The following is an 18,936-nucleotide window of genomic DNA, read 5'->3' as shown; positions in this document are numbered from 1 at the left end:
ACCTAGGTTACAGGGACATTATAGTTAGGAAATAGCATTGAAAAAACCTAGAAATCCACTGAAAAAACACGTTACAGGGACGTTATAGTTAGGAAATAGAATTTTAAAAACCTTAGAAATTCACTAAAAAAACAAAGGTTACAGAGATGTTATAGTTAGGTTCAGATTTTACACACACAAACCATAGAAATTTAGCAGTTATCTCAAGTAACTATAGCCCTAAGGTAACTATAACTTGTGCGAGAGATAGATAGATAGATAGATAGATAGATAGATAGATAGATAGATAGATAGATAGATAGATAGATAGATAGATAGATAGATAGATAGATAGATAGATAGATAGATAGATAGATAGATAGATAGATAGATAGATAGATATGGGGCTACCGAGGACATGACTGTAAGGTATCAGAGAGAGCAGGATCATCAGATATTGAGGTATTTGAAATGAAGAACATAGTTACGAACTGTATGAATTTATTAGTGGAAAGGAAAAAAAATACAGTTCTTCTATAGGGTCGTCTGCATCCAACACTCTTTCAACCACACACTTCCGAGAGGGCGGCTAGGAGCCCATTAAAATCGGAGTGCTTCTGGCCACGTCAGGTGTGTGAAGTTCTATAGTAAAGTACATTTTTTTAAAAGGGGTTAGGTTTTGCACCATCTTATGTTCTGATAGTCGGCATGGTGGAAAATTCGAAGACTGGCGTGACGCAGATCATTAAAATGAAGTCTCTCTGTGTCCTCCCAAAAGCCGCGACCAATGTATAATAAAACCTTGCTGGAAGCGTTAACTTACACGCAAGTAAAAATAAAAAGACTCCCCTTGTCCTTGACCTCCATCGGTAATTCCCCACGCACTGTACATCAGTCAAGCTGCCTGCCAACTCCCCTAATAATATTATACGGGACATGTTTTCAGCGAAATTGTTTGATCTTCCAGGTCACATGGCAGATGGCGACATGCGAATTAATTGATCTACCCCGTCGCCAAAAAATGGGGATTGCTTTCTTTCTGCATCACTTATTCTAATTATTCGAAACATTTTGGCAATAAACAGCCATTCGATGCTGCCTAATGTTTTCCTAGAAATTAGAGTTGTGTTACTGTCTCTGAAGCCTGTTCTGCATTATTTTCTGTACAACAACTGTAAACCACACTGATTTTTTATTCCCGCATTTCAGAAGTGTAAAAGACTTAAATCATTTATATTTTTGTCTACAAATAGTTTTACCTATCCCCAAGCATTTAAAATTCACACCAAAATAAATAGATTGCACTTATAAGATAACAACCATGTAGAACTTTAGGAAATATTGTACTATTTTGTTGGGTTTATATATTATGACTAGGTGTCTTTTGCATCTTTGTAACTATGACAATAAACGTAATTCCCAAAACAAAGAACAATAATCCTTGAAAGTAGCAGGACAACACCGGATTGTCCTCTGATTACAGCTGTAAATTGCCCCTCTTGAAATTGTGGGGGACACCCTAAGGAGGGTGCACATAATGGACATAATGAAGTTAAAAGGCAATTAACAGATATTAATGCCCAGCAGCAAGTAGACAAAAAGTGGCACAGGTGGACGCAAACCTAAAGTCATGTTTTTGGACCAACACAAAGATACTTATGTGTGGCTTTGAATGCCTTTAAAAAATGGAGTAATGTGCCGCAGCGCAAATCGCTGCGTTGTATTACTCTGCGCAAGGGAGGCGTTCCATGGGCGTAGTGTGAGTGTTCCCTTGCAACTTCCATGGTTTTTGATGAATTCCCGTATTTACCAAACCTGGTAAACCTGGGAATGCGCCAAAAAGATACGGCTCCCCAGGTGAGGCATAACAAGGAAAAATATCATTTTTCTCCTTGTTGTTTCCTTCTTCTAGGTGTGCTGAATTCTGCAACACACCTAGAAAGAGGAAAAAGCCTTCCAGGATTGATTTTGTGCAGGAAGGTGTCCCTACCTGCATAAAAACATTCCTGCCTACAATACTGGCACACCTGCAAGGGTGCCTGCGTTGGACGTTGGCGCTAGGCTGCCAAAACGGCTCAAGGGGAAGAGACAGGAAAGTGCCACATTGGACAAATACGGCGCATTCTTGCCCTTTCTCTGTGATGCAGAGCTGCGCTGTCCTGCACCACAAGGGTCATAAATATGGCCTTTGTTTATTAGCAGAAGGGAAACTTAAACAGTGAAAGACAAGCAAGTAAGCAGACAGGATTACTGTACACGAAAAACAGCAACTTACACTCAAATTTGTCAAATATGGCAGGAACTACAACCCGTCGCCACCTTGGGGGACCTTCACAGGAATAACCCCACAACCACCAGGTGACCCTGATTATGCTCACACAGGATAGGTCGAAAGTTACAGGAGCCCTCTCTACTGAGTTTGAGTTTATTAAAGTGCTTTCGGCCCACAGTACAAAACATGGCTGTCTTGCACACGTGCAATTAAAAAGATAAAACATTAAAAAAAGAAAAGTCAAAAAGCTATTAACCTCGAAAACCAAACAAAATAAGTCATTCTGGAATTAATAAAGCACTTAAAAGAAATAGCCACATAGGCTACAAGCGTGCAATAACACTAAAAACATAAATTTTAAGGTTCCAGGAGTTTTGCAGAAATTTCCTAGGTAAACCTCAAATATACGCCTGTCACATGGCTCACCAGGAAGTGGAAAGACAGGAGATAATTTGGTCTGCCGCTTCCTGAAGCTGCTCTTAACAAAAGACCTTAGTTATTGGGTTAGACCTGACCTTCCCATAATAGCAGCAGAGCAGCATAAAAGGTTCCAGATCCTCTTTTTTCCCTGCAATGGCAGTTGTCGGGAACCGCCGGATAGCGTCTGTTCTTTGTTGCGTTCAAAAGCATTATCTTAGTTTTACTGGTGTTAAAGACCAGGTATTTGTAGTACAGTAAGATTCCATGGCTGAAAGCTACCCTACCGAGCAGAAAAACCAACAACCTCCAAATGGCACTGACAGCACACTCACATGGGACAGGTGAATATTGTCTCATTGTTAAAACCCTCTCCGCTAGAAAATTTCAGACATTATACTCCAAAAACTCTATCAGCACTTAGAGGTCAAGGCAGTGGTGAACTCTGGGGAGTCCAGAAACCGAGAAATGTGATATAAGATATGTTCACCAGCCTAAAAACCAACTTAGCAAGCAGTGTCAGCCAGATGTTTTAACCACTGGGCCAAATCCACCTGCCTGCTTCTCATATGGGATCCTGCAGCCATCCACGTGAGTGCATCTCGGCAGCCCCTCAGACACAAAACAGACATAATGGTAAAAAGATGGAAACGTCATAAATGAATCTTTGATTTTTTTTTAATGGTGCCATTTATTTAAGAGAGCAGACAAGAAAGCATGCCTTAACTCTTCGCTTAGCAAAATAAACTTTAATGAAGTGAGCACCACAGCGGTGCCACCATGTATGTGCCAAGAGGATGAGCCCGCATTGTCAATCATTCTGCACTGTGGCAAATTCCCTTTTAGATGTCATGACGGCTTGTGTAACCGCATAGGGCAGGGATTATTTGAAGTTAATATGCTGGCCATTGATTTGTTGTAGACATTAATCCAATCAGCCAGGCATAAAGAAAGCTCCTTCCTGTAGATCACATTGTAAACTGCTCCACCAGGCTCACGAGCCAAAGACTTCTAAGGAGCTTAAGTGTAAAGGATAACCAGATCTGGGCTCAGATATACCGACTTGGAGTACGGGCGCATGGCCCAGGCCTCGTGAACCTATACGCCTTACCTGAAGACATGCCATGTTACTTGCTATCATTGAGTCTACGCTCAACCACACATTTACAGTACACCTCAGTACAATTTTAGCCTCCCTTCTGGATCTGGTGAGTGCAGTTCATCAATCCTGCTCAAGAAACCTGGGCAGTGGCGGCTCCTCTGCTAAGGCGGAGGAGCGTCGCCCCACTGCCTTGAAGCAGCAAAAGAAAGGAAAAAATAAAATGATTATAACCAATGTTATTATCATTTTATTTTGTCCTTCTGCTGTGACAGCTTGCATGAGGGGGCGGGGCTGCAGGGCAGGGGAGGAGTGGTACAACCCTCTTAAGTGCGTAATGATTGTTTGGTCGGCCCTCTTGGGCAGCCCAAAACAGTCATGCACACTTTCCCTGTTCTCCACGCAGGCTGCATTACAGCCTACGTGGAGAACATGCCCACCCCGCCAGCCCCTGGCTAAGCGCCGTGTCATTGCACTCAGACCAATCACAATGCTGCATTGCAGCAGTGGGATGGGAAGCGGGGCGCGTGAGAGCCCTGGTGCTTCCTGTTTCTCCTAAGAAGCCAGGAAGAGGACGCAGGAGAGGCAGCGGCGGCCATCTAGCCGGCCGGGAGGTAAGTGTTTTTTTAAACCGATCCCCGTCCCATACACTGCTGCTTACACATAGCAGCCACGACTGAACCTTTGTGCTCTAATAAAATAACTTAAACTGTGGCCGCATAAGAGAATCGATGATAAATCGTTTCCGCCAATATACCGAAAACATTATCTGTTGCGATCTATATTGGAAACTTGTATACCTGTCATTTACCTATTTCGAGTGTGTTTTAACAGAATAAAAACAAACATACGCACTCCTTAAAATCATTGCAAGGATTATAGTATGATAATATTTGGCACAAATAATGTTGAAATATTGCTCTTATGGATGTCACACCCGAGTATTATCTGATAGAGGAAGGCCAATCATGCATTGAACATGAATTGTTTATTATTTGCAATGGATGTCTTTTGGAAATGACAAACCAGTTTTTAAAAGCCTATTATTTCACAAAAAGATGTTTCTCAAGCCTAACAGCAGATGTAAGCTACAACTGGTTGACCGTGGTGTAAGTGTTCATGAAAGTGTAGCAATGTGCACCTAGAACCCGAGTTTTCCAAGGGAGGAGTAGGAAGAAGAAACATGTTAGAGAAAAACAATTTTAAGTGGAAATGGAAAGAAGTTCAAAAGCTGAATTGAGAAAATATTTTCCCCCATCTTGGACATGAGCAATCTTTGCAATATGTAGACTACACACAATTATTATTCAGAAAACTTGAGTATGTGACTTATGTGACTTCTTAGTGGGGAGTCAACCACACAGCTGATAATGTTTTAAAAATAAAGATTGGCCCGTCATCCTTGACAAGCACACCACAAGTTAGTCGGGAAAGGACTGGACAACAGGGTCAAGTGGTGACTATTTGTTTCCCACCTGCCAATCAGTTCAGAGCAGGGAGGCACGGTATCTTGTAGATCGATATCCCATCCATGCTGGGTGAGGGAAATTCACCGAATTAAATGTTTTCAAGGATGAGCAAATCACTTCAGTCACCCCTATTTTTGTCATGAATACAGTTCCCTTATTCATGCTTGGTACGACATGGTGAAACCAGCATATACCATAAAGTGTAAGGCATTAACCAAACAGGTGTAGTTTACGACAATTTGCTATAACGTGATGGTGTAGCTTAGTTATAGTTTGAGGGCATGGGTTATAGTTGCTTGAGATAACTATAACTTGTAAATTTCAGAACAATTGTTAGTTTAAAATTGTATATTTTAACCCAACTTTAACGTTCCATAAACCTTTGTTTTTTCAGTGAATATTTATGCTTTTTTCATATAAAGTAAGATATTATTACAATTCCTAACTATTACATCACTTTAGCCTTTGATGTTCAGTGAATTTCTATGTTTTTTTAACGAAAAATAAAATACCCATTGCCAGCCAAGGCATGGGCTTAGGCACCCAACCCCCTGCTGTGTATGGACTGTGCCCGATTTCCGCTGTGCATGGCCTTTCGTGGCATGGCAGTGGGAGAATGGCTGCTCTTAAACCCACCAGGCCCCTGCTGGCACCCTACCCCTGAAGCACACGGCTGACTATGTGATTTAACATAATAAATGATCTCATTGCAGGTAAGACAGACCTACTGAATTTATCAAAGGGTCAGCACACCAAAATATAAAAAGCAAGCCTATTGGCTTTATGAAGGGGTCAGCACATCAACGTATTCAATGCAAGACTACTGTCTTGTCAAAAACTCACCAATAATTATAATCAAATGTATATTTCATAAAGTCACACATGAAAATGTTTAATAAAAGTGATTGTCATAAAATACTTTCAATAAGGCTTTTTTAAAAAATCAACGGCCTTGTGTTTTTTTCAACCATTTTTCAGGCCACAAAATGCAACCATAGAACCAACCACAAAGGGTCCCTGAGCTCCATCTGAAAAGCATTCAGCTCCAGATCAGAGTGTTTTAAAAAATATGGTAAGCTCTCCTGGGTTCATGAATTTAATGATCCAGGAGAGTCATACTCTGTTTTTGAATGTTGCTGGGAGGTTGTAGCACTCCCTTCAGCCCTCCACAACAATAAACAAAAATTGGCGGTGCCACTGCCCATTTTAGGGGCACCACCAGCATAGCAAATATTAAATAAAAAATACCTTGCAGGGCATTATGGGATCCTCCCGAGTTGCAGTAGTGAATGTGAAATTAACAGTTCTTCCATTCATTTCTGATTCACTGTTTTTTTATTTGGGGAAGGGGGTATGCGGCCCCCTCCACAAGCCTTCTGAAAGGCCCTGGAGACCCCATCACCCGTGGCAGTTTTTTAATTTTTGGGCTGGGGGCAGGCAGACACCCTTTGAGCCACTTAAGGGCCCTGGGACACCATCTACTGGGGATGCTCTTTATTTTAGGGGGAGGGGGCATTTCTCTCTTCCCACTGCAAGCCCTTTCAAGGTCCCAGGGACCCCATTCTCTGGTGCTAACATTTATTTTTTTGTAGAGGCAGGCATGCAAACCCCTTCCTATGCATCTGAAGGACCCTGGGGATGCCATCCCCGGGGCTAATTGTTTTGGGTGGGGGAGGCGTTGGGCCACCCTCTGTGAGCCTTGAAAGGGCCTTGGAGACCCATCCTCTCGAGTTGAATACATATTTGAGGGTAGGCTGTCATATGCCACCCTCCCCAAGCTGTTGAGCAGCCCGGGAACCCCAACCGCCTGTGCCCAATGGCAGCATTGTCCTGGGGCCTCATCCCCGGGACCCTGCAGTTCCCTGCCAGCAAGAGTGCACTCAGGGGAACATACCTGCTTCCAAGTACGTAGGCAGGGAGTTGAACACAGGTTTACTCACGCCCAGCGGGAGCAGAGACAAGCTACTCCGCTGGGCGGGAGCAAACGACTGTATCCACCTCCCACAGGGAGCCTGGAAGGGGCCATGGGAGCCTTGGGCTCGCCCAAGGCCCTATGTTTGCAGTGGTTGTCCCAAGTGGGACTGGGGCACCCACAGCAACTTAAGTTGTTCGGGGAACTGGGCCGAGGAAGGGGGCCTCTGAACATGATATTTAACAAATTGCTTGCAATTCTTATCCAAAACATGAAAATTCTGTTCAGTCTCTGTCAGAAAAACATATCCCTGCTAAGTTTGGACCACAAATGTATTCTTCTGGTCTCCTGGACTTGACACTACCATATATGTATGGGATTTCCATGGGTTCAGGGTGCACACAGGCAATACAATGGGTTCAGTGCATTTTGGAAATTTGAAAAACAATCGCAAGTGATATGTCAGTTTAGGCTATTTGTAATGTTGTTGCTGGTATTACTGCTGGGCTTATGGAAACACACCACAACCATCTTATTTGAACATCTACCCAACCTACGGTTTCTATTGCTACATTGCAAACCTCCCTTACTCTGATTCGCTGGCCCGGAGAGTGCACTGAATGCGACAATTGTCCAATTTGTAGGTTCTATTTTTCCAAAACATATTAGTTCCCTCCAGTGTCCCACTCACAATAATATATCCCTGACACGGCTGGATACCCACATTTGTTTGTCTGGGTCTCCTCTGTGTGGTGATAACAGGCATGTATAGGAGGTTCAGGGTGCCCATAGGTAATAAACCGTGAGCAATGTATTTTGGAAATTTAGAAAGCTACTACAAGCAAAAAGAGATTTTAGGGTATATGTCTTTAGGTCACTGATATGGGCTCAATGCAAATATACCACATCTATGTATTTTCAACATCTATACATCTTAAGGTTTCTAATGATGGATGCTAGACCTACTTCACCCAGAGTGACTGGCGGGAGATCGCATTGAACATGACAACATGTGTCAACATTTTAGCATTTTTACCTCAAGACACAGAATAACAATGAGAGGTATGCAGTTCCTAAAGAAAAGCTTTTGGAGATAGAGAACAGGTCGAAGTTAAGAGCTGAGGAACCAAATGGAGGGCATCTGACTGCTCAGGAGCAAAAGCCCTCACACACCCAGATGGGTGTCCTGCTTCATCATATGCCATGCTCCTCCTCAGTCCGGCACTGCAATGCCCAACGGGCACCCACAAAAAGGCTCTGTGCCGGTGATCTTTTGTTTTATGCCATCTGTGACGCGTCGGTCAAAGTGTAGGGGCTCTAAGATGTAGAATGGTGTGAATGTGAGTGAGCTAAAAATAGGCTAAGGAGTACCCTAATAATTGTATTTATTAAATGGGTCCCCTTGTCTAATCAGGAATGGTGGCTGTAACCAGAGATGATGGTCTGTATCAGCACACAGAGGTAGTGTATAAATTGGTCAACATGTTTCTTGCCACATCAAATCATCAGGACCAGGATTTTAATCTACACAGTGATTGAGAATGTTAAAGTGGTGTAGGTGACTATGTATCCAATCACAACCATCAATTTTAAGACAAAAAGTAGTAGTAAAACAATGACCTTAAAGGAGAGAGAGAATGTATAAAGCATTTTTTTTTTTTTTTTGAAACCGTTTATTACAAAACTCAAAAAATATACAAAGATGGGCCTACAACCTTCCGGCCGGCCGCTAGTAGACAAAAGGAGCATATGATACACATTGTAGAGCGGGTATTGCGGCTGAGGAATATGCACAGGAGTTAGCAGCGTTGATAGCCACACCATCCGGACCCCACTGTACGGTTTCATTTTAAACTGAAAGAACAACCAGAAAAACAAACCCACAAGGCAATCCGCAATCAGAAATAGCAGCATGTGCTCCCCTGAGAGGGGGACTCTACCAGTCCATAGGAGTATCAAGAAGGGGAAGAGATCAGGACTAGTGCTGGGTAAACTCAATGCCCGGAACAAGGAAGATGGGCCGGCTTATAAAGCATTTTTGACTACTGTCACATTGCTGAAACGTGGGCATGCTTCGCCAATGCAATACATGTCCTGGCGAATCAGCCCTTAAAGGTGAGGCTGCTGGTTTGCAGGGGTGACCAGCATTAAAAACCATACGAACAAACAAAGTGACCCATCGGTGCAAACATCACATAATAGTCTTAACAAGCACTGCATCCATAAATGTAACTCACCGAAATAGGGAATGGTTGCCCTCTGGGGTGGATGCAGAGACAACACTACATTTTAGCTGGTTGGAAACACAACTACAGGAGATGTTTAAAAAGGGTTAGGGTTGGCTCGCAAAAATACCTTAGGTACTGCAAAGCGGGGTCCTGCATGAGGACGAAATGGAGTAATACTGACTGTTTCAGGACACGGAACACGGATGAGAACCTAACCCATCATTGCCACCTCAGAGGTGAGGGGCCAGAGTGCGGGTGGGGTTTAAGTACTCGTGTGCTGGTAAACTGATTGAAGGTGAAAGCAATTGCCATAAAGAGGCACTGCAAATGGACCGCCGGAGAGGCCAAAGGCCTTCTATCCTGGGCACCATATTGGGAGGAAACAAGTTATGTGGGCCATCCATTGTTGGGAGGGTGGCTAAGTGCAATCTCCCGGCACTAAATTGAGGAGACAGAACGGGGGGCTCCCCTTATCGGTTGCTGGACAGTGTCCCCGCAGGTGGGCCGCAACAAACAAAAAAATGTAAAATTGCTGCCACCAATGGTCCGACTCAGTCGGGGTGGTGAGGCGTTGTGGACGCCATACTAATGGGGATAAAACAACATGGTTGAAATCTCCCTTTATTAGAATTCAACTTATTAAACAGTCGGCCAACACTGCACAGAGGTCAAATGTGAACTAGCCTAAATGGAGGGATAAGTTCATACAGAATGGGTGCAGTGTGTGTAGTACTGCAGTCACTTGCTGCGACGTAGGCGGTACAGCGTGAAATAGTCGACGTTGTATTGGAAAGTTAGCAATGCTTGTCTTGGACAGAGGATGTTTGCAAAATTGAAATGAATGAGCTTTGCGAAATTCAATCAGAAAGCGTCAATCCGAAGGGGGCGGACTAGGAACAATCCTAGCCGATTCCCTTCCAAAACTCACTTCCTGAGTCAACTCTTCTTTTGATGAGGGGTACCCCACCCCAGTACTCCTCCCACCCTCTCCCCCAATGCAGGAGCCTGTTTTTAGAGAAAGAGAACCACAAATGAAACTGACACTCTAAGAGGTTTCTGTGGAGGTCCCTAACTGGAATACATACATCGGACCATGTGCTCTAAATAGGGAAAACAGTGTGATGCACCTACGCCAATAGCCCCAACTCCGTCAGGCCGTTAATGCAGAGCGGACCCGGCAGTGCCAGAGGGGGCCCCCTCCACCCTGGGTATGTCACTGTGAAACTAGAGTACTTTGAATATTTGCCTACTCCAGAATAGATGTAAACGTGTTACCTTTACAGGTATTTTTACTATGGTTCCCTGAAGTGATGTACAATCCACATCACGTCCCATTAATTGTCTGCCATCCCCTGTGAGGTCCCACCTGACAGTCACTGTAAATCCATGAATTTCCCCAGCTAGCCATATTGGCAGCAGAGATTAGGCATTTTTACATCATAGTATGCCTATGAAATTATTAGGGGGGCTCATGTGACCCCACTACTGTCAGAAACTTGACATTCCACCAGACTGTAAATAGACGGATAGGATATTCCACCACAATTGTGGCAGAGTGTCCTGTGTCAATTTCAAAATCACACACAAAGTTCTACAGATGAGTCACATAGACTTTTCTGTTTTTTTAAACTCCCTAGTTCCTTTGATGTTTCTGGCTTTGTGAAACGCATTTACAACCAGGCGATTGTAGGTTATGACATTTTCCCCAGACTAAGTCACATATGCACGTGGTGAAGAAACCCTTTAACAAAAACATGTAACAACCTTCTAAAAGATGTAATCTGCACAGAAGCACGAAATTATTTCAAAAGATATTTGGGCCAGAAAGTAACAAGGGAAGAAAATCCCTCAATACACAAGGATGTACCTGAAGATCACGTATTAATAAGTGGGCAGGTTTGCACGTGCGTCATGGCCCTTAAATATCATCTAACTGACTTTTTGTGTGCTTGTTATAGTCTGTGTTGGCACCTGCTTTGAAAAGTAGACTGGCATGTTTTTGAAAGAACTGTATTTAAACAAGGAAATGCCACTTGCTTATTCAAGCACAGTGCTCCTGACACTTCACTGCAATGATTAATTCTGTGTAGAGGGAGTTACAATGACAGGCTATTCCCATTATCATTGCAGCACATTCCAGGCATTATACTATATTAAGTTTGAATAATTTAAAAGCTTTGTGCTTTTGGCAGCCACTACGCACCTCTACATATGTTACTGGCAGGACTATATGGCTTCGTTTACAGTATCTTCTGATGTGACGTTTAGTGGCGAATTAAAGTTTTTTTTTTAGCTGCTCACACAACTCAGGACGTGACGTCTGAAGAGAACAGACTACCCATTTGAGATCCGAAATCTGAGTGTCCTTCCGCTAGCCGCGTACTATTTTTTAACTTTTTCACACACTCTAAAAGAGTGCAAGTGTCTGCAGTCTGTCTCCCTCCCTGCCCCCCCTCGCGTTGCCTGTCCCCCCACCCGCCTCCCATTGTCTGTTGTTTTGCTGCTTCCTCCCTCCAACCTCCTTTGCATTGCTTGCCCACCCCCGCCACCCTCCTCCCACTGTCCCTTGTTGGTTCTCCCTCCCTCCTCCACTGCACATCCTCCTTCAGGTTGCTTCCCCTCCTCCTGCTGTCTATTATTGCTGTTCCCTGCCCCTCCCCGCACCTCCCTTGTGAGGCTTCCCCCCTCCTGGTGTTGCTGCTCCCACCCTCCTTCCCCTGCCTCTCCTGTGTTGCTTCCACCCCCTCTTCTCTTCCTGCTATCCCTTGCTACTGCTCCCTCCCGGCCTGCTATCGCACCTCCCTCATGTGGCTTACTCCCTCTCACTTTTTTCAACATATTGCACAGCAGAACAGGCTGTTCAACATGATTTTTAAAACTGGCTATGAAGTGGTCAACGCTGGCAGATGTAGTGACAGAGCCACCCGCCGGCACCGAAGGTATAAATAAAAGGGCACATGACCACTCGGGGTCTTGGCCCGCACATGTAAAGTGGTGTGCATGTCCATTCATTAGCCCACACGTTAGGTCTTACCATCTGGGGTGCGCTGTTGCGTGGTGCGACCCCCCCCGGACATCACAGCAGTGTCTTTTACCTTTTTTGCTTTACTTTAATCCAAGTGCTGCTGTGCAACATGGCTTAAAGTAAAAAAGCAATATGATGCGATCAGTGCTGACAACGTCACTGCTGTACAACATGTTTGAAAAAACATTGACAGAGCCAATAAATCTCACATTCGTGCAACCTTGTTTGTTTTTACTTGCCAATGAGGTTACATGGCATTAAAGTCAGCGCTGAAACTAATCGTTGCACATGTGTATATTTATCTTCTAGGACTGAAGAGTGAGCGGTGATAGATATAGCTTAACTATAATTTATATACAAAATACATTCTATGGATGTGCAGCATGAAAGAATGCATGGATGTATGCTTAAAGCATAACAAGCTAATGTCAACTTCTAAGACATGGGCAGTTTAATTGCAATAATGATTAGATACCATATTTTATTAGTTTGATCTGGTAGACTACTTGAGAAACTCTATATTATTTTGATGTTGTTCCCCAGGAGTACAACAAAGGAACAAGCTATCTATATCTCCAAAACTCTACTTCTGTGCAATGTTCTTTACATTCCTCTCATACACATCGCCAGACCAGCAAATATTTCATCCTACCTACATGCACATATGGCAGTAAGAATTTATCACACCGCAAGCTTTTGACATTACTGCTCAAATCAGAACTATGGGGTTTGATTATTGTTAAGTCACATTTGAGACAGAGTACCCTCTCCACCAAAAACTAAATGACCCCCTATATCATGACCATTCTTTTTTTTATAAGGCTGAACCAGCCTTATTACCATCAAGGGATGTGACTCCAAGGCATCAGGTGGTATCATTAACTTGTTTGAATCTCCAGCATGCATTTCAAGCTGGGGATCTCACTGCAGGAGAGATGTCATTCAGAGGTAAGGGCCTGTCAGCATCTTCCCCTAATCAGAATTTTCCCACCATGGACAGTGACTGAGTAAAATGTCTAATTCTAGAGTGTGTGGGGCTCAGAGAAATTGACAGTGCTTTTCAGAGGCTTTTATTCTAGAGCGTTGCATCCAGACAATGACAATCAATTTCCATCTGGGTGGAAGCAAAATGATGTGATCTGCATGGTGTCAAGTGGACCAATCACAAGCAAGAGCTGCCTTTGGTTTAAACCCATCATAAAACATAGTTTGCCTTGAGATCTTTCTTGTATTGGTGTGAGATGTACCCCAATGTAGGCTCTTCAGAAAATCAAAGGGTAGCACCGCCTCTGTTGGGTCATGCATTGACGAGACTCTGCACGAGACTCTGCACGACTTAAAGGAAGGTTTTTTTGTGACTCGCTGCACAATGTTCTTTGTAGAGTATCCCTAGTTGGGGTTGAGAGTACGGTCCCTTGCTTCTAGAAGGCATGGTGTTTCTTTAGAGGTTAGTAACTTTTTTAGGTCTTATTTTGCCTCTCATCTTGACCCACTCAGTTTGACGTACACTAGCCTAGTGCTCTTTATGCTGCATCTCACTTTTCAGTTTCACACGTTAGGACAAGAGCAGCAACAATGTCTCCACAAAATATTGGTAGGTCTGAGATGCTTCTCAGAAAAATGAGTTTTTAATCCAAAACCTGGCTCTTTGTCTCTATGCACTGTTTGTACTAATGCCCATGAATCCTTCTATAAATGTATATAATATGTCATGTGGATATAGAGGATGAAAATTCCACTCCAGCCGTGGCAGCTCCATCAGCAGATGAAAATTAGTTTTCAATGTTATCTTTTCAATGTTTTCAGTGTATGCTTTTCTTTCCAATATTTTAAGAGAGCCCCAAAAGATTAAGTATATTTTCATTCAGAGATTTCACTTTCTTTCAAACATCGAGGCCATAGGTTTATGCATCTGGTTCTGATGGAGAATTTCTATTTGAAAAACTGCACAATTAAATCATTCCTTATTAAGGCCATTGTTTCATATTTATTCTTTTCCCACAGCCCATATCATTCTTTGCTTAAAAATCTACTGCTGCCATTTCCTTGGCACAATTAGTAAAAATGGACTTGCCATTGGAAAGGCTGTCATATTTCTCCTTCTGAAAGAGCAGCTTGCAGAGTTATTATTATAATTTTAAACAGTTGGTGTTTTACAAATCCATACTTCCAAGTCTGTGCTTCACAAAGGACCACCACATTCATCATCAGTGCATGGTTATTATATTTTTATTGTTTTTTCACTTTTGTTTTTTACACCCCTCCTTTTTATATAGTTTCCCATAGAAATTGCGGAATTCTTCTTGTATTTCAGTAGGGCCAGAGAGGATCTCCCCACTTACATTCTTTTGTCTTGCCCGTATCGCCAGCAAGTGCCCCACCCGCTCACTATATTCATGGCAGCCTTGCAAGGTCAGATGCATTCTAGCGTATGCCACCCGCAGGTCCCAGTATGTCTGTGATATATATGGTACTACATTTTGCCCCTTCTTACCATCAAAGCTGATCCTTTTAGTGAGTGAAGTCAGAATTAAAAATCAATGTTCCATATGACCACCTACAAAACGTACTCATAGGAGAAAAAAATATTTTAGCATGCTTCAGCGTTCTGCTCTTGGGGCGCTGTTCTGTTTCCTGTTCCTCTGAGACACTGCGTTACATCATTTGTTTTTAATGCTTTTATGATTTTGTTCCTTTCTTGTTAATTTCAGGATTACCTTTTGGAAAATATCGCCTTAAAAAGGAACACAAAACATTTCTGAACATCTTTAATCCTGTAATGTGGTTTATCAAAATGTACACATTAATCCTCTTACGTCTAGAGTGTCTTGTGCCTGGAAGGGAGCTAGAGCTTCAGAATAGCAGAACATAATTTATTTCCTATATTTGATGTAGCTGGGAGTTAGCTCCCGTGAGCAGCAGAGCACTTTGGACAACTCCTATTTTACTGCAAGAGAAGTAAAACAACAAGGATTTGATTTCCGTGACCACTTGTTAGACTTGGCTTCCTTGCCGTGGTTTACCCTGAACTTTTGCCTCTACCTCATGCATTTTTGACTGTGTGCTGGATTTTGTTTTTGCTGGTTTAGATGATTTGGGCTCTTTACCACTGCTGATCAGTGTCAAAGTGCAAGTGCTCCCTGTGTAAATTATTATTATGATTGGTTATTCATGATTGGCATATGTGATTTACTGGTAAATCCCTAGTAAAATGCACTGAATGTGCCAGGGCCTGTAATTCAAATGCTACTCGTGAGCCTGCAGCACTAGTTGTGCCCCCACATGAGTAGCTCTGTAAATGTGCCTCAGTATAGTGTCTGTGCACGCACTTTTAAATTGCCATGTTGACACCTGGCAAGTGCACCCACTTGCCAGGCACTAACGTTCCCTTTTCTTACATGTAAGGCACTCCTCATGTAGGCCCAAGGTACCCCCATGGGTAGGGTGCAGTGTATGTTAAAGGTAGGTCTAACACACAAAGAGCCCTTGGGTCCGGGGTCGCACAAGGCGAGTATATGGGTGGGAACAACTATGCTAGGAGGAGGAGGAAGTCCCTTTTAAGGACGGTTTGCCTCACATACCAGAGGTGTCATGCTTCATCATAAGGATACCTCCTCGTGTCAAGAACCTAGTCATGACGCACGCTTCAACCCCCTCGCTGTGAGCATGGATGTAAACTGGGGTGGCATGGTGAGCAAAAGAACAATGGATTGAACCCAGATCTCTCGACTGGCTGTATATGTTTGATTTATTCTTCATTCCGGCCATCATTTGTTTGTCTTCTGCTTTCTAACTAAGCGCGCCAGATCTGCCCAAACCTGGGTCCCGGGCTCACTGTGCCACTGGATTTAAGCTAGCCTGGCTGATGAGGGGTGATACCCAGAAACCGGTCCCAAGATGCTTGTTTCTGGTCCAAGGAGGACCTGGCTTGGCAGTTCGGGCTGGGCTGTTCCCATGAGGAGCAGGATCAATACTGGGGTGGCATGGTTAGCAAAAGAACAATGGATTTTACCAGATCTCTTGACTGGGGTGAATGTTTGATTTGTTCTGCATTCCGTCCATCATTTGTGTGTCTTTTGAGTAAAACACCATTGACATTTACTGAGCAAGCATTATTTTAAGAGATGTTAAAGTGACACGGTTAGTGATAGGGTTTGGGAATACATAGATGGCAAAAGTTCATAAACAAATTTATTGAGAACCAGATGTATATTCAACCAATCCCAGGCAAGCACTGCTCCATCTGTCTCCCAACCTTCCAGAACCAGTGTCATGGTAACCACATCAGAATGCCATGACATGACCCATAAACCCCTTACTATTCTACTACATAACACATCCTTTTTCTTACAATAAAAGAATAAACTATTCAAAAATTAACCATAAATTAGCTTTACAAAAATAAACAAAACCCTCTAATTACAACATACATTTTTCTGGCGGACAATACAAAAACTGACTAAAATTTCCATGAAAATGTTTAAAACATCTTATGAACATACATAATCACCCAATGTCTTCAGTCTCCTTCTGATACGAGTCTCTAACTTAACATCACTGCTCATCTTTACTTCCATATCATTGCTGACTTCCCCAAACCTTTTCTGAAAAGACCTTCTACACCTTTTTCACATCTCAGGTTCATATTGACGACATCTGGTCACTTTCCTTACAGTCTACCATTTACCATCCACCACATTGCCACGAACCTTGAATACTTTCTTAAGACATGACAATTTGGAATCACCTTTCATAACACCTCCCCCTGTGCGCACTCTCACCCACTCTACATTTACGAACACATTCATCTTCAACCCTTCATTATGTTTGTACGCATATAAATCTTGATATTTCTTTACTCTGTCAACAAGGGTTTGCTTATCTAACCTCTTGCACGAAGTTCTATCCATCCTAGCTGGAACAACTGCAATCCATGCCACCCTTCCTTTTATTAGGAAGAATAGAGACTCCTTGGTCACAGAACGGGGAGTTGTCTTATGACTCCACAACATATTCCTCACTTGCTTCTTCCAATTTAACCCTTCTCTGATGCTAATTGGATGCATACACTTAACACGTGATTAAATTGCTCAACTAAACTATTTTCACATGGATTGTATACAGAAGTCTTATAATGCTCAATCCCCTCTTTCTTAAGAACAACTCAAACACCTCACTCACAAATTGTGGCTTATTGTCTGACACTATTACTTCTGGGCACCCTTCTCTCCTAAATATCTCTTCACAAAAAGCAATTACATTGGTAGTCTTAATATCCTTAAAAAAAGCAACCTCTAGCCACTTTGAAAAATAGTCAACTAACACTAGAGCAAATCTATGTTTGGGACCAAGGTACTCAAATGGACCACAAATATCAATACCAACCTTCTCTTAAACCCTGTCAAGAAATTTCACAGGTACAGTGGATGTTTCTGACACTTTATGGGTTTTGCCACTGCACATGCAAAGCCTGTAATTGCGAACTACTAATCTCTCATTCTGCTTATCCATTCCAGGCCACCAAATATCATTACGTGCCTTCCTTTTCATTGCTGACATGCCCCCAGACCCTTCATGCAACAATTTCATTAGTCTGTGACACAGAGTAACTGGTACCACTAACCTGTCACATCTCCTGACAACGCCTTTAACAACCTACAATTCCTTCCATACTGGTAAAAATTCACTTAGCCTTGCTCTCGCCTCTTGACTTAACTTCCCTTGATTCAGCAGTTTAGTAATCAACAATTGAATAATTTCATCATTGGCTAAATTCTTTTTCCATTCTTCTTCCCAAAGGCACCACTGCAATCATTATTTATTTCCGCTACTATTCAATCATCCTCTTCACAACATGAATCGTCATCTAAGGGCAACTGAGACAAACAATCAGCATTCAAATTCTCAAAACCAGGCACATTCTTAATGTTGAATGTAAATTTCTGTAACTGATACAACCATTTTGTTATGCGAGGTGTTGTTTTCCCTGCACCCTGCATAGTAAATAAATCTCTTAGTGGTCTATGACGAGTTCGTAATTGAAATCTATGTACCTTCCGCTCCTTTCAGAGTATGTGATGCAAAAGCTACAACTCTTTCACAACCCTTGTGCACTTGCATGAACACCGCACCCAGACCATAACTACTTGCATCTGTTATTACAATCCACCTATTTGTAGGCTCAAAGGGTACCAACACATTAGCACTGACAATCGATTTCTTTATGTTATTGAATGTCTGCTGACATTCGTCAGACCACCATACTTTGCTCCTTTCTTCAATAGCAATCGTAAAAACATGTACTTTATCAGTAAAATGCACAACAGACTTGGAGTAGTACTCCACAAGTCCTAAAAAGGATCTTAACTGTTCCTTGTTCTTGGGTAAAGGTGCATTTTCAATTGTCTATATGAACTAACACCTCTAAAATAGAGTATTTTGTACATCAGACATGCTGAACTCGCACATTTGAACATGCTCTAATATGTGATAATGAACCAGATGTACAGTCAACCAACCCCAGACACAGCTCCAA

The 18,936-nt window shown here is 42.7% G+C and overlaps 1 protein-coding gene across 8 annotated transcripts in view; it reads right to left on the bottom strand.

Annotated features, from left to right (window-relative positions):
* SLC24A2 (solute carrier family 24 member 2) overlaps positions 1 to 18,936 on the bottom strand; it is a 790,353-nt gene that overhangs the window by 749,698 nt on the left and 21,719 nt on the right. The gene's annotated exons all lie outside the window — the stretch shown is intronic.

The sequence above is a fragment of the Triturus cristatus genome, chromosome 2_1 (assembly GCF_964204655.1).
Source record: "Triturus cristatus chromosome 2_1, aTriCri1.1, whole genome shotgun sequence".
NCBI lineage: Eukaryota > Metazoa > Chordata > Amphibia > Caudata > Salamandridae > Triturus > Triturus cristatus.
Note: the sequence above shows the minus strand (reverse complement) of the source record. Positions and strands in the feature narration are given on the sequence as shown.